Source organism: Tasmannia lanceolata, unplaced genomic scaffold, assembly GCF_043159265.1.
Source record: "Tasmannia lanceolata isolate RefF3 unplaced genomic scaffold, GAP_Taslan_0.1 ptg000005l, whole genome shotgun sequence".
Classification (NCBI taxonomy): domain Eukaryota; kingdom Viridiplantae; phylum Streptophyta; class Magnoliopsida; order Canellales; family Winteraceae; genus Tasmannia; species Tasmannia lanceolata.
In genome coordinates, this window is record NW_027518682.1 from 9,734,353 (window position 1) to 9,751,804 (window position 17,452).

At 36.7% G+C, this 17,452-nt stretch overlaps 1 pseudogene across 1 annotated transcript in view; it reads right to left on the reverse strand.

The window, feature by feature from the left end:
• LOC143876590 (GDP-mannose transporter GONST3 pseudogene) overlaps positions 1 to 15,002 on the reverse strand; it is a 59,914-nt pseudogene extending 44,912 nt beyond the window's left edge. The window contains exon 1 of the transcript XR_013250425.1: positions 14,837 to 15,002. The product of XR_013250425.1 is annotated as a GDP-mannose transporter GONST3 pseudogene (transcript). The remainder of the gene's footprint in view (positions 1 to 14,836) is intronic.
• Positions 15,003 to 17,452: the final 2,450 nt, after the last annotated feature.

Genomic DNA, 17,452 nt, shown 5'->3' on the forward strand with positions numbered 1-17,452 from the left:
ATGCAGGTGGGCCTTACATCCTATGTGTATCTAGGCTGTGCAACCTAATGAAAACCATGGGCTAACTATATGCTTCCTAGTCTAGCCACCGGTTCGACTAAATGTCTAACCGATCAACTCGAGGCCTCCTAACTCTAGGGACACTCACACGACAGGACACACCATATCAAACAAATCAAGACAGCCCCCTAACTCTAAAACACCCAAAATAACTAGGACAAACTCCTAACTCTAGGGGAAGATCTTTTTAAAAGGTTTTGAAGAATTTTTGTAATTTTGGCCAAAAGACGAGAGAGTTGTGCCCGTTTAAAGTTTTCAGTCCATAATGCTGTTTTTGTTAGTTTTTTTAGAAATGATCGTGTCGAGTAACTTTTGGGCTGCTTTTGGCCAGAATTATTCGAAACTGTCAACTTGAAAAGTGTTCGTTATAATATTTTCCAAAACTGTCTTCTTGAGCAAATTTTTCCATAAATGCTTTTTAATATGTCAAAAACTACTTACAAGCTTCATTTTTTCTGAAAAAAACTATCATTTCTGCAACAGCAGCTTGTCGACCATTTTTAGGCTATTTCAGGTCTGTTTCGTCTAAAGCCTGTAGACCTCGATCCGAGAGAGAGAGGTGGAGGACGAGCCCCCAGCGGCCTCTTGGATCATCCACGTGAAAGGAGAACTCTACCAAAGAACTCTCAAAACGGTTCCCACCCTCATAGCATAGCACGAGTGGCGATATAAAAGAGATACCTCTCGATTCGGGAACAAGTCCAGATTCGAAACGTACCTAAACAAACTCGGAGTCGCCATCCATGGTATACGGCCATGGATCCTCAAACAAAATATGCTTCGTATACCATGGATAACCAGAGATATGTATGGGTCCGTGCCTGATTACGAATGGAGAAGGTCTGAAGAGCATCCCCGATTCATCCGAGTGCAAGCACTTGGTCTCTTATGCCATTTATTATTAACCTCAAAGAGTTTCGGGCGAAAATCATATGAAATAGGAACAATTCTCAGGAATCGTCTACCTAAGCATGCATTTCCTGAGGATAAAGAAATAAGCATACAAAATGAAACGAAAAATGTGTCACCTAAGCAAAGCTAGGTTATGAGTGACATACCTAATGGGTGTCTAAGTTCTGGTGGACATATACATGCAAGCTACAGCTAAAGGTATAGTATCAATACAAGGAAGTAAGAAAACACATCAAAATATAAAACACAAATCAATCCTATATATGACAGGACAAGACAAATCCTAACTCTAATGCGACTTGACTCGGACCAAGATGACCGTCCATCCCAGCTGCTCTACGTATCCCGGGCTCGGGAAGTATCGGAGTCAACGTAGTTCGATGACCTATTCTAAACTACGATGCCTAACCGTCTAGAACCGCCATCATAAACTCGATTCACTATACTCGACTGATTTTTAAAGCTTTTTACACAATTGCTTAAGTTCATGTGAATTGTAAGTTTTAGGATTCTATATGCCCTAACTAATGCAAGTTGGTTAGCCTTAAGCTAATGCAGGTGGGCCTTACATCCTATGTGTATCTAGGCTGTGCAACCTAATGAAAACCATGGGCTAACTATATGCTTCCTAGTCTAGCCACCGGTTCGACTAAATGTCTAACCGATCAACTCGAGGCCTCCTAACTCTAGGGACACTCACACGACAGGACACACCATATCAAACAAATCAAGACAGCCCCCTAACTCTAAAACACCCAAAATAACTAGGACAAACTCCTAACTCTAGGGGAAGATCTTTTTAAAAGGTTTTGAAGAATTTTTGTAATTTTGGAAATTTTGAAATGTTTATTTTTAAAGGTTTGGTTTGACTTGGGATGTGGATGTGGATCTCAAGCTACACTACGTACCTCGTAAAAGAGGATCAAGCCAATGTAGTTCGGAATGCGAACTCTCCTAATTACCACTAAAAAAAAAAAGCTTAACACTCCAAATGATTTAAAAGCTTTTGGTATTTTTTTAAGTTTTTATATGTTTTTTTAATTTTAAGATATTTCAAATGTTTTTGGATTTCGAATTTTCGATGTTTTTAGATTTTTAATTTCTGATTTCACCCTTTTGGTCAAAGACCTAAGGGAACACACAAAGCAACAAACTAGGGCAAAACCCTAAAGCTACGGGGAAACCCCGAACAAGCAAGCCAGTGTCAAAGACACTTGAACTAAACCATAAACAAGTAACTGAAATCTAAAGTAAAAGAGAAATGATAAGGTTCCTAACAAGTCAAACCCGAAAAAGACTAAGCTAATCTCTAAGGATAAACCTCTAAACCAAGACAAAACTAAAGAAGGGTTACAAATTGAGGTACAGGTATGGGAGGTTCTTTAAATGAGACACTGTATGCCTCCTATGGGTATCTCTCTATTAAACCAAGGAACACTCCCTAAGGGTAAAATTAAAACGAGGATTATCTCCAAATGAGAACCACCTAATGAGACATAGTGTGTCTCCTAATGACGGCTCTACTATTTAAGAAGTGTCTAAAAGACTGTGTTAGTCTACTAAATAAAGAGGGGAGCACTACTTGGACTGAGTAAGTCCCCTAAGGATGGGCTTGGGCTAGCGCCTTCATCGCCTAAACGCACTTAAAAGGCTAGGCTAGCCTACTAAATGAAAGAGGGGAAAACTACTCATTTGCAAAATACTATTATAAAAGCTTTTCTTTCACCCTGAAAATAATAGGTCTAATGATGAAACAACATGTAAGTCATATCAGACCTATTACTTGAAACTTAATGATTGAAATGTCCATCATCTAAAACAAAATTACTCAGAGATTTACTTATAGCACAAGAAGTAATGTATGTATATATATATATATATATATATATATATATATATATATATATAGAGGAAAGTGAAGCTACACCGCCGGTGTAGCTAACTTAGCTACACCGCCGGCTTAAAATACAATGGGCCCACATTGTTTTGGTGATCCAAACCATTCATTTGATTGGCCCTCACATAGATAGGGTGTCCACCAAAAATCAGCTTCATAGGATCATCCCAACCCTTCAAACTGTGGAGGAAAAAATGGACAAATTTGTGAAGGTTTTTACACGTTCATTTTTGCCTCCACTAATCGTAGGGTTGGGATGATCCTATGGAGCTGATTTTTGGCGGACACCCTATCTATGTGAGAGGGCCAATCAAATGAATTCTTTGGATCACCAAAACAATGTGGGCCATTGTATTTTAAGCCGGCGGTGTAGCTTCACTTTCCTCATATATATATATATATATATATATATATATATATATATATATATATATATATATATATATATATATATATATATTATGATCAATTTAAACAGTTAACAATATTCTTAAGCATGTACCAACGAAGACTCAAATTATAATAGCGTTATTTAGGTAAGAAAATTTTACTCTAATACTTAAACTGAAATTAAAGGCTTTTGCAGGTCTATTTCAAAAGATAGACCTTATTATACCATGGTTGGGATATTATGCAGCCAAAAGTCATAAAGGAAGTAATACTAAAGGATCAATCTCATATCTTGTACTTGTATAGACGTCCATTTAAAAAGCTTAAAGACCAAAATCATAACTAAAAATGGAACCTGTATAAACAATCAACCCTGTACACCAACCCAACCTTTCACATTTATGACCAACCATGATTGTGAAATATATGAATAACAATTAAAACTACAATAATGTGATCAAAAGAAAACTCAACAAAATTCATGTTATTGATAATTTCAAATCACATCAAGTAATCAGGCTAATCAAACTATACATCATACTATGACCTTTTACTGAAGAAATACAATGGAAATTTCATATCAAAAACTATTAATGTACTATTTACAAAAAAATATAAACTAAAATACGTTTCAATACAGTATTAGGATTTGAAGGCAAACTTACTTAATGAACATACTAATATGCTATTGGGAAACATGAACCCAAACAAATTTTATTCAATTGCCATTGCTAAATTAACTAAATAAATTCAATTCAATATTCTTAAACTTCTTTGTAACTGAAATCAGTTTGAGGAACAATATATCACAAACAAAATTGAGACCTAAACAAGTATTTTATATGCTCATAGAGCATTAATGCTGCCCTGGTTCTTTAAGTAGGAAGAATATATAGGGAAAATTACTGTGATAATTTTTCTTATAAAATTTTTTTTAAAATATAATTTGGTGACTTAAGCTTTCAAAACGAAACATTAACATCTCTTAAGTCCCCTAACTAAAGTATAAAATGGAATCAAGATAAAGTTTGACTATCAATCCATTATATACATTTAATCAAGAAAACCTTCACAGTCCTTCCTGCGAACTAGCCATAAAGATCTGCTAGTATTATCACTGCCATGTTTTAACATTTGCATTAAAGCCTTCTTGTCTTTCATCCAAACAATGTGAATGAGATATTCTTGGTGGAAGGACTAAAAAAAATGAAAATGAACTGGATCACTATATAATGAACCTACTACTATGTTTAAGGTCCCCAAGCAAGATGCGTTTTCTTATGGTTAAGAGCAGGAAAAGGGGAACTGAGTTGACCTTAATCAATTAGTATCCGCCTAAGGCACGTAAACGAGACAGCATGCAACTGTTTCTCTTATCTGCAGTCTTTCCTCGTTAGTTATCATATCCAAAAAGAAACAACTAGTGTCTAGTAGCATAAATGAACTAGATTAAATGGGCATCACCATTCAGGATCCTCTGAAACTTCTTCACTAATTCAGTAAAAAACTAGGATGCATAGGTACTCCAAAATAGGCAGTGTATCCATACCGTATTTTTGTTTGATGTCCAATATTAACTGCAAAAGCCATCCTCAAGCCATTCGGTGTCGTATCGAGGTATCATAGCTTGAAAGTGTTTCAATTCAACCCAGAAATGACCACCCACAAGCTGCAGCCACAAACTATTCCAGGTAGCTAAAAAAAAACTTCATCTAGATAATTGTGAATTGAAACTGACGGATGGACAACGGCTAACCAGTCCTGTGTCAACATCATTCTTTTCAACTCAAGTACTCAAACTTGTCATTATTTCATTAAAATTTTACACCAGGGCCACCAACAAATTACAACAAGAAGGATAAAGGAACTGGTTGTGCTTCACGCTATAAAGATAGGTGTGTTCTTGTCTTTATATGTTTAGTATTAGTATATTAAATATTTGCTTTTTAGCAATCAATAATTATCTTTACCCAAGAATGTAGCTTTTTGCAGTCTAACGTTCCAAATTACAGTAGGACAGTAGTTTTTATAAAAATAAATGGATATACATATGAGATACCCTTAACCAGATACTGATTGAGACTTTCTAACACACCCAATGACTAACAGAATCATGTCAAGGCAGATTTTGGCACCCAAGGCATTGTCATAAACCAAAGAAGGAAAAATAAAAAAAATAAAAAAATTACTATATAATAAATCAGGCATGAAGAGAGTGACCTAGCAGCTAAATGAGCACATAACAGAGAGAACTCAACCTTCTCCGAGAAAAAAAATACGTAAGTGCTAAGACTGGCAAAAGGCATGACATGCAGGAACAACAACAATTCAAAGGAATATCCTCTGATTAAAAAGCATTTTGGCGACAACATGTTATATATAAAATCATTTTTTTAATGGAAATATAAATAGAAGAGTTAGCTACATGAGAGACAAGTTGACAAAAAAAAAATGTTTATCAATGTTCACAATATCATATCTCTCTTCAACCCATTTAAATCAACCACATGATCCGAGGAATCATCAACCTTAAGACTAAAAAAAAAACTTATTTGCTCCTCCCTTAAAACCAAATATTCATGACACAACATGATTCTAATCACCTCTTGTCACATTTTTTTTTTATATAAGAAAAACGCCTGCGCAACATAACCATTAACCTCAAGACCAATGCCTAGACCCCCTCCAATACCATATCCAAAACAGCGGCTGAAACAGGACAAGGGCTGAAATCATATTTATTAAAACCTCATTTTCCAAATCAATTCAATATGTTCAGAAGAATGACTCATAAGTTCCCAAGCTCATTATGAAAAATTTACCTACAATTGTGCATATATTTCAACTCAGCAAACATGATGGAAATGAGCATATGTAAGGTTGTTATGTGCTAAAAACAAGTGCTAAATGATGGACAAAATTACGCCTCAAACAGGGGCTGAAATGTGCTTAAACATGTGCATAAAAACGGAGCTAAACTACGGGAAAGATATGTGCTAATAGTGGCTGAACCATGGGTTCATATTGTGCCAAAACAAGTCTGAACTGTGGACAGAATTGGTGTGCATATTTTGTGCCAAAACAGGTACAGATTTGTGAACAGAATTCGTGCTAAAAACAGGTCTGAACTGTGGACAGAATTTGTGCTAAAACGGGTCTGAACTGTGACAAAATTTGTGTGCAGAATTCGTGCCAAAACATGGACAGATTTGTGAGTGAAAACTGTGCTTAAACAAGGGTTGAAGTGTATAAATCTGTGTTGAAACAGGGGCAGCAGTGGGGCTGAATCTGTACAAATCTGTGTTGAAAACAGGGGCATCAGTGGGGCTGAATCTGTATAAATCTGTGTTGAAACAGGGGCAGCAGTGGTTGAAATAATGAGCTCAAAATGTGTCTAAAGCCGGGAGCTAACCATGGGCTATCAATTAGTGGCCAAAGGAGATCCACTGTGATGCATGATAATTTTGCAGAAAATTCCATGGTCGTGCTAGTTTAAGGGAATTACTCTCATCGTGCATACAAAGTGATCTAAACAAGCATTTTATAAGGACAGTGATTAACATGGGTATTATAAAAAAAACTGCTTTATATTCCTTTGAATAACAAGGATCACAATATTGTCAAAACACGAATCACATCTCCAAGTTTAATAATCATTCAACACATACTGTCCAGTTTTTTTTTTTTTCATAAACCAAATAATCTGTATAATTTATTCTTCCTCTTTAGATAGCATATGAAATCCAAAGTGACTCCATGTAAGCCATAATTGAAAAAAGGGCAGATGTCCACCCCTATCATCTTCTTTTACATATATAAAGGGATTCTAAGCGTAAGCATTTTAACGTATAAGTAACTACTGTCACTATTCCAAGAAGATTAAAAAAAAATAAAAAATTAACAACAGTTCACTACAATTTTGATCTTGCAACATTCAACACATGTAAATAACTTTACAGACCAATTCTTCCTCACGTGTATAAAATAAAAAGGAAAATGACATAATCAAACATTTTTTTTTTAAAATGAAGTGCTCATATCATAAGTGAAAAGGCCTGGACATATGAAAAGGACATAGCAAGTCTAAAATATTTGATCATTCAAACAAAACAAGACTATATTACATAGCAATCCAGGCTCATTCATTCATTTATTTTGCTTTGATGTAGGCCTTGTAAACATTGTTTATAAGATGATCCTAACCATTCAATTCACAGTAAATTCAATATGACCTTTCTTTTTGAAATCATCAATACACAACAAAATCAAACCGTGTAAATAAATTTACAAATTCTTATGTTTAGAAATTGTAGAGAACTATTCTAGAAAGATCCTCATTTCATCAAATCGATCAAAGAATCACAGACTGAGAAACTCAAGTAAAATAACTCATGTACTTATGCAGATTTCTCATAAAAGAAAACTACAGGTCATCACAAAATTTCATCTTTCCATATTTCAATGTGATCATCAATCAATTAAGCCAAAATCGTAACAAAATCAACAGGATTATACCTTAATCAAGTTTATAAACCAAATACCTTAAAAGTATCCATAAAATATATGAACAGATGAACATCATACCTGAATTTTCTTTGCCTTTGTGAATATCCAAACATTTTTCCTTCTTCTGTAAAGATATTATGCCAATATCTGCTTGCAAATGGTGTTCTCTTGTTCAAAATCAAGTGGAACGCCCAAACCTTACTAACAAGGAGATCTGAATCAGTAACAATTAGATCTATAACGTATATGAATAGATCAAGAGTTTTACGCCTTAGATATAAGGTTTGGATGAGATAACCTAAGATTTAGAGATTTAGATCTGAAGGAATTAAGATCTAAAGGACACAAAACTAATTAGAGGAGAAAGAAGAAAAGTTTGCAACAGAGAAAGATTTGCCAGGATTTAACCAAAATCCGCCAAAAGAAACCGGAGAAGATGAGATCTAGGGTTAGGGTTTCTAATCTAGAAAACAAAGCTTGATGTAGTAGAAAAGAAGAAGATGATGACAGATACTAAAACAAAACCATCAGATCTCATGACAAACGACCAGAATTCAATCGGAGATCTGCCGGAGAAGAAGAATAGATTGGGGTTTCGAAATTGGGGAAAATCCTCTCTAAAAACACTCTGCTAGGGCTTTCTTGATGAACTTTTCTTCCTCGGGAAAATGAGGCCCAAGCCTCTTATTTATAGAAATTTGTCATAATTTTTTCACCCCATTATGTACCTTAGACAACCCCCTTTGCCTCATTCTAGCTTATTTTGTATAGCCCCGGGTGATATGCAGAAAATTGCTTTAAATAAAAAAAATAAAAAATAAATTCGTGCCTCCCTGGTCACCCAGGGACACCGTCCTGCAGCAAATTACCCACATTTTACTCCCACCAGGTCACCCTCTGGTCAGGATAATGCACACCCCTTAAGCGACACTAAAATTATACAACATTACCTACCATTCTCGTTTGCTATGCAAACCGCGACGGATTTTTCTGAAATTATAGAGGAACCTAAATGGGACCTTGATCTATGCTAGTATTGATTTTGGGACATCAAATTCAACTATTTAAAGGATTTTTTTAACAAAAACAACGGTTTAGGGTTCGGTCAAAATGGGGTGTCTACAAAGCCGTAGAAAAAAAAAATGTTCTTCACAAGATTTTCTAATACTTTGTCCTTGAGTGAATGTTTTCAGAAGCGATGTTTTGAGTGTCAAAACTGAGCCCAAACTTTCAGTTAAAACACTATTATGTCTTTTAATGGCGATGGATCGGAAGAGGCCATTTTCCGACCACTTTTGGCCAGATCCAAACGAAGTGGTCAACTGAGAGAATGTCCCTTATGCTGAGATCTACAATTTTGATTAGTAGAGGTTTTGATAGTTTTGATGTTTGAGGGGTCCAAAAGTCAGTGAAAAGTTGTATTTTTCTCAATATATGTCATAACTGTCATTTGTTGAAAATCATCGACAACTTGAGCTCTATTCAATTTTAATGATTGTTTTGGATGTTTTGAGCTTGGTAGCAAGTTTTAAGTCATATATTGAATCATTTTCATGAATTATTTGGCATTTGTTTTACCCTTTTTGGTGAAAATTACATGTTGGGTGGAAATTTCATCTTTCTTATATTTTTTTAGATTGTTTTGAGCCTATATTGATTCTAATGCTGGTATTGGGATATGATGAGCATGCTAGCAAGTTACAAATCATACATTGATCAATTTTTATGATTTACATTGTATTTTAGAGCCTTACTTGTGAAAATTGCATGTTGTGTAGAGTGCTTTCAATATATATATATATATATATATATATATATATATATATATATATATATATATATTATGTTAAATGAATGGAACCCGTGCTACATGTCAACCTAGATATCTAAACTTTTAGAATCAAGTCCAAATCATGTCTAGACCTTTCAAATTCCATGAGTCTCATTTTAGGAGACACACTTTGTCTCATTAGGATGTTTTCCTTTTTAGGAGACATGCTCTGTCTCATGAGAAGAGTTTTCTTTTTAGGAGACCACCTTGGTCTTATCAGAGGGTTAGCCCAGAGGAGGCCTAGTCTCATTTACACCCCTTCATAGAGTGTTAGATGTGCTTTGACTTACTTGCGTCCTTTTTTTTTAGTATTGATTGTTCAGGAGTCTATTTCATAGACTATTAGTTTGTCCTATAGCTTAGGAGTTAGTCCTTTAGAGTCGTTGTCTTCTTCTTTGTTATTAGAGCCTTGCTGGCTTGAGATCTTAGATCGTTTTCTCTGTTCTTGGGGCACTAGTTTATTTGTTGTGGGTTGTCTCTTTGAGACGCTAGTTGCTTATTCAGGATTTTTCCTTTAGATTTAGGGCTTTGCCCTAGTTTGTGGTGTTACTTGCGTGTTCCCTTTAAGAGTGAAAGCATTTAAATGTCCTAAAACATTGAAGAATTTTAAAATCCAAAAACATTAGAAATTTGATACTAAAAAATATTTGAAAACTTTAAAAATATCAAAAACACTTGAAAAACATTAAAACTCTTAAATCATTTGGAATGTTAGGTTTTACTTAGGAGAGTTCGATTCCGAACTACGTTGGCTTGATCCTCTTTCACAAGGTACGTAGTGCAGCTTGAGATAATTATCCTAAGTCCAGCCAAACTTTGTAAATAGACTTTATAAATCTTTCAAAAATTAAATAAACAACTTTAAAACCTTGTTTTCAAAAAGATCTTTCTCTAGAGTTAGGACTTTGTCCTAGATAGAGAGTTTTAGAGTTAGGGTTTGGTCTTTGATTTGTTGTGTGCTTATTTGTGCTTGTTTTAGAGTTAGGGGTTTGTCCTAGAGTTATAGGAGCGCCTCCGTCCGGTCAGTTGGCGATCCACATCGCCGACTGATGACTAGAATAGAATGTGTTAGTCCACCCTTTATTTTTCTTAGGAAACACAGCCTAGTTACACATAGGTTGTAGGAACCACATGCATTAGCTTATGGCTAACCTGCATTTAGTTAGGGCATATAGGGTGTCCTAAAATCCGCAATTCATTGGAATTTAAATAATCGCTCAAGAAGCTTTAATAACTAGTCCGGTCTTTTAGATCGAGCCTAGGATAGAGGTCTAGGTGTCTTAGGCATCATAGCTTAGAATTGGCGCGAAGAACTACGTTGTTCTGATTCTCGTGGAGGCGGGGATACGTAGGCTTCTTTGGATGAACATCAGACCATCCAAGGACTCAGGCTAAATCGTTTAGAGTTTAGGATTTGTTGTGTTGTGTCATGTGTGGTATCAAATTATATTGCATGTTTTGTTGTATTTTCTTACTTTCCTGTGCAGACCTTATACCTATAGCTGTAGCATGCATGTGTTTGCACATCAGAACTTAGACACACATTAGGGATGACACTTATAACCTAGCAATGCTTAAGTAACACTTCTTTCATTTATGTTGTGTTTGCTTATTATTTCATCCCCGAGTCATGCATGATTAGTTAGACGTCTTCTCGGGAATATTTCGTTCCCATTTCACATGATTTTGCCCAAAATTCTTTGGAGTTAATATAAATGGCATAAGAGACCAAGTGCTTGCACTCGGACGAATTTGAGGTGCTCTTCGGACCTTCTCCATTCGTAATCAGGCACGGACCTTTTATATCTCTGGTTATCCGTTGCAGACAGAGCATTTATTTTTGGTTGCATGGATGGCGACTCTGAGTTTATTTTAGATACATCTTGGTTTCGAGCCCTGGCTCCGGATCATGATGTATCTCATTCATTTTGTATCGCCACTCATGCTATGCTGTGAGAGTGGCACCTATTTCGAGAGTTCCTTGGTAGAGCTTTCCTTCACATGTGGAGATCTTTGAGGATTGCAGGGGGATCTCGCGTCCCTCGGCACTTGTCCTCTCAGATCAGGGTCCACAATATTCGACATGGATTGAGTGAAAAGATCGTGAGTACAGTGTTGGATAAACAATTTTGGGACAGCTGCAAGCTTATTCTAAACATCAGCAAGCCATTGGTGAGGGTGCTGCGTTTGGTAGACCGGCAAGACAAACCAGCAATGGGTTACATATATGAGGCCATGGATAGAGCCAAAGAAAATATCAAAGCTAGGCTAGAGAACAAGAAGTCAGATTATGCTCCCATCTAGAGGATTATTGATCAAAGATGGGACAAACAGCTTGACAGTCCTTTCCATACAGCGGGATACTTTCTTAATCATGCTCTCTTTTTCAGTCCTACTTTCTCCAAGCATCATAAAGTCATCCGAGGTTTGATTGAATGTATTAATCGACTAGTACCTGATGAAGTTACACAAGACACCATCACCAGTCAGATTGAGAACTATCGAGAGTCCACGGGCATGTTTGCAATGAAGATGGCAATCCGCAACCGAGGCAGATTGGGACTAGGTATATTGGTTTGTTCATTTAATTAAGTATATTTTATTTAAAATTTCCACAAGTAAATGCTTAACTATTATTGTTTACTTTACAGTTGCATGGTGGAATCAGTTTAAAAATGACGTCCCGGAATTACAGAGTTTCGCCGTCAGAATTCTCAGTCAAACCTGTAGTGCTACTGGATGTGAAAGGAACTGGAGCACTTTCGAGCACATCCACTCGGCAAAAAGAAACAGGTTGGAGCACCAAGGTTGAATGACTTGGTATTTGTCCATTACAACCTTAAGTTCCGAGAAAGATATGCTACTTAATTGAATTGGAATTAATTTTCTCATATTTCACCACGTGCCTTTAAATTTTAAGTATTACTTCCTAATTTATGTTGGACATTCTTTTCAGGGACTTAAATAAAAGATCTTCTACCACTAGCGACCCACTGAGTATAAATCACCTAGATGTTATGATGGATTGGGTTGTGGAAGATGAAGATGTCATTCTGACACCAGACGACATTGTATGGGAAAATATTGAAGCGCCTTCTAAAGTTGATGCGGCCGACGACGAGGACGAGGACGCAAACCTTGAGGACACTCCTCCAAGAGGTGGTGGTGACGGCGATGATGAGAGCTACCAGTCGGTTGAGTATGATGATCCTCAATCAGATTCACCACCATTTTGATTTAGATTTAAAGATGATATGAGATGTGGCTGGCACTATGTATTTAGCTTTTGTTCTTCTATGTTTTACTTTTTTATGTCTTAGTTGTATTAAACTTTGGTTTTTAAGTAATAAATATGTGTTTTAGTTCATTTAACTTTTTTTTTATATATTTCTTACAATTTCTATTTTTTTGAATTTGTTTCATATTTTTAACTATTTTTTTCGACCGGAACGCCGAACGAAACGGCCGAAACACCAGAACGTTCTGTTCCGGTAGCCAAAACAGAACGGTGATCGGAACAGAATTTATAACTAAGGTACCAACCAACAGGGCAGACAAAGACTTTTCGATGAATGATAAAAAAAACTATTCAATCATTACAAATGTAACGGTACAAGGAGCTAAGGACAACCTGCCTCGAAAGATATACAAAGCGACACCACACTTATATCGAATACACCAACATTATAATGGAAATGTATCCAACTAACAGCTCAATTTTGTCCACATCTGCCATGCCAATTCACCCACCACATCATTGACAACCTTGGCACATGCTTAAATGTAGGATTAATGACCCTACAAATGTCAAGTACCTCCACGATAAATTGAGTAAGTCTCAACAGGCCTTGGCAATAGCTTCAATGCCCACATGATCACGTTCCTAGAATCACCTTCCACCATAAGTTTGCCAAATGAAGATTGTTGTCCAGTTATGGCTATTCGAGGCAATAATGGGCATTGTGGGACTTTCATCTTATGGAACCCAAAAATAAAACCAGGTGCAACAATAGAAAGGAATGTTTTCATCTTATGCCTTACATGCTCTGCCAAAATGCAGGGATAAAAGGGTGAAAAATGATGCCTTATCTCTCTTCTCCTCTAAATACTTCAAGTTCCACAAGGCATAAAAACAAGGGATTGACATATTATGTAGCTTCTGCTTATACAACTGATTTTGAATTCTCTAGAGGTGATATCCCCTCTAAGCTCCATCATTTCTTATATAGCTTCTACTTGAGTTTCTTTGACAATTGTGCTAATAATTGCAAACATCCTCAAAAAAGGACTCCCTGACTCCCAAGTATTTAATCAATCAGCAACCTGAACCCTTTAAAACTCTCGAGGAGCCAGAAAGGACCAAAAAAAAAGTGATCTTCTACAGAACTAAGATGAAATAGCATCTGCAGATCCTATTTGGATTGTTATTCTAATCCCTTCAAAACGAGTAATTGCTCAAAATTTCATCAATGCCACTATGTTTCCCCCATCTCTCTAGTTCCAATTGACCCATTAACACATTTAAGAATAAAAATGAAGTCTTTTTAAGGTTTTAACAGTATCATGACCATATAGAAATCTGATACATACTGCAGATTGAGAATTCAAAACTCATCTGCAATGACAATTCTCCGACGTGTTTAGAAAGTCCATGAGGAACTTGCCATGAGACACATATTGGAAATTGGGATCATACAAGACCTAAAACGAATCGTAATTCACCTATTTGCCTCACTTTATATGTATCTAATACATTAATTTACCAGGATCTTTTTGCATCATGCTACAAGTTTATATAGCTCTTCGATATCATAAAGAAGCTCTGGGAATGCTTGTTTCCAACATAGTCCATGACAATGCAACATTCCTGACTAAATGTGTTCCTAACAGTTTGTTCAATTTATTTTTCTTTTTCCATTTTTTTTCTAGGGTATGGCATCAATAAATTTATCTAAATAAGGTACAGAAACAATTCAAATTACTCAGGTGCAGAGGACAATGTCATAATGGTGTCATCAGCTTGGATTAGAAATTTAAACAGTGAACTTCGAAACCCTAATCGGCAATCGCCATTATCTTCAACCGGAAAAAAGGAAATACAGATACCAATCAACAGATGGAACGCACGCACTCAATTTAAAAGGGGCAAAAGATTAGTATTTAAAATGCCAGAATTGTGAAATTAAGATCAAATGGTTCTGACAAAGAAACAATAAAAAATTCAACAGCAGATTACTTACAGAGGTTATTGAGAATACAATGTGATGGAGAAATTGGTGATTTTTCACCTTTTTTTGGCTGCTTCTTTCCCAAATGCAGGAGGCTTTCGTTTGAAAAAAGCACAAGGTGAAAAACTGAGTAGTAGCACGCCCTATAAGCTATAGCTAACCTCTGATTAAGATTATAATCGTCACAACACAATTGCTGAGAAAATAATTAGCACAGAACATATAGGTTGTGGGACTCTCGAGTCTCGATCTGGACCGTCCATTACTATAGAGGGGTTATCGTCGCGGTCAGATTTATCATAATTACACGAGTGATGGCCTGCAAACCGAAAATAGTTTGGACGGTTAGGATCATCTAGTGAGAATAGTTTGGACTTGGAGGGTTACAGCAGTTCACTGTGGGTCCACGTGCCAATTCTCTATGGCACATTCTTTTCGAGGAAATGATATATTCGCCCCCTTTTTCTTTCTTTTTTTACCTGGGACAGCCCCACTAGGCCACTAGGGTATTTATGACTACTAGTATTATCCACTAGAGTCTAGAGGGGGGTGTTCCAAATAAATGTGGATCCAAATAGAGTCCTCCATTTTGCTAATTTGCAAATCAGGTAATGCATTATAGTCATTCGTTGCATATCAGGTCATATGAAGACCTTTCCTAACGGAATGCAAAAAGAGCCGTGTTTCATATTTAAAAAGACAAAAATGCCCTTTGTTTTTTAAAAGAATAAATTATACATGCACGTGCAGCCCAAAACAGAAGTGGGTCCACATTGTTTGTGTGATGCAAACCATTCATTCATTGGGCCCTAGGTGTGCCCAAGGATTCTTTTCCATGGGATGAACCTAACCCTCAGATTTCTGGACGTTTAAAATTGAAGGCACAATATAAAAACCTCCACAGATCATAGGGTTAGAATCATCATATGGAGAAGTTTTTCTTGGCACACCCTATCTACAAGGGCCCACTAAATGAAAAGAGGAAACAACCTTAAATGCATTCTACATGTATATCGCACTTTAACAATGCTTATAATTGACACCACAACAAAAATTGGAACAAAAGGGTATTTTTATCTTTTAACAAAGATTTTATATGGCGGACGACCGTGTGCACGGACACCAAAAAATACCGTGGGGCCCACATTGCTTCTGTGATCCAAACCGTTCATTTTTGGGCCCATATGTAGATAGGATGTGCCCAGAAAATCATTTCCATAAGACGACCCTAACCCTGTGATTTGTCGAGGTTTTCATATTGTGCCTTCAATATTCAACCTCCGTTAGGATCATCCTACCAAGAAGATTTCTTGGGCACACCCTACCTAAGCTATGGCTCAATGAATGAACGGTTTGGATCACCCAAACAATGTGGGCTCCACTGCCTTTTTGGGTTGCATGTGCATTCACGGATCATCCTCCGTGTAATATCTACTTTTAACAAGCAAAGGGCATTCTTGTCTTTGTAATAATTGAAAGACGTCTCTGTTTGCATAATGATAAGAAATGTCTCATTTTTTTTTAAAAAGGTAATATTATAAATGATGGAAAAAACAGGAGACCAAGATGGGAAAACAGGAGAGCGAGATGGAACTCCCATATATACAAGAAGACAAAAGAGTCAAAAGATACAATCAACAGCATACCATTCCTCAAGGAGGAAGATGGTCAAACCACCTAATAGGACCACCAGATACACCGCGCTTGGCAAGCGCATCCGCCTTATCATTTGCCTATCTTCTGACATGTTGATATCCGATAGAAGACCCCGAAGTTATATCACCAATCTCATAAAAAATGGAAAGAAAACTCCACGGAGGAGCCGCCCCACCTTTCAGCCAACGAATCACATTTAACGAATCCCCTTCAACAATGGTTTGATCCAACAGACTTCTATCAATATGCAAAATGCCAAAATGCGCAGCCCTCTCTTCAGCTTCGGAGGCATCACATGCACCTATAGAGCCATAGTATGCCCATACTACTCCCCCCTCTTCGTTATGACACACCCCTCCCACCCCAGCCGGACCTGGATTGTCGAAGCTCGCTCCATCAAAATTAACCTTAAGCATATTTTGATGAGGCGACTCTCACCTTTGCGAAGCAAGAGCTCTCCGATCAACACTAAAACAAACCTCCCTCCAACCTTTCCAAAGATCATAAGCCTATACAAACTGGAAAGAAGGAAGGCATCTCACCCAGGATATAACCAAAGTGATAATTTTCAAGTAAATCCAATGAGGGTTCTTAGCTTTCCCCTCAAAGATCCTAGAATTCCTCTCCTTCCAAATAGACCACCACGTAGCGAGTAAACAAAAATTCCACAAAGTTTTCCCTTTTTCCTTCTAAGGAACCCCTCCCCACTGATGCAATAACGACGGAATAGACTTTGGAAAAACCCAACAAATTCCAAATCTCATGAAAATGAACGGCCAAATGAGCCGAGTAAAAGAACAATGCATAAACAAATGATCCACAGATTCCCCATCTTGCAGGCATAGGGGCAATGATCGATAAGCCACATACCACGGTTTCTCAGAAAATTGATAGTTTGTATTCTATCACGACAAACAGCCCAGCCAAAAATACAAATTTCCATACATTTGCCGAATATGAAGGGTTAGAAAT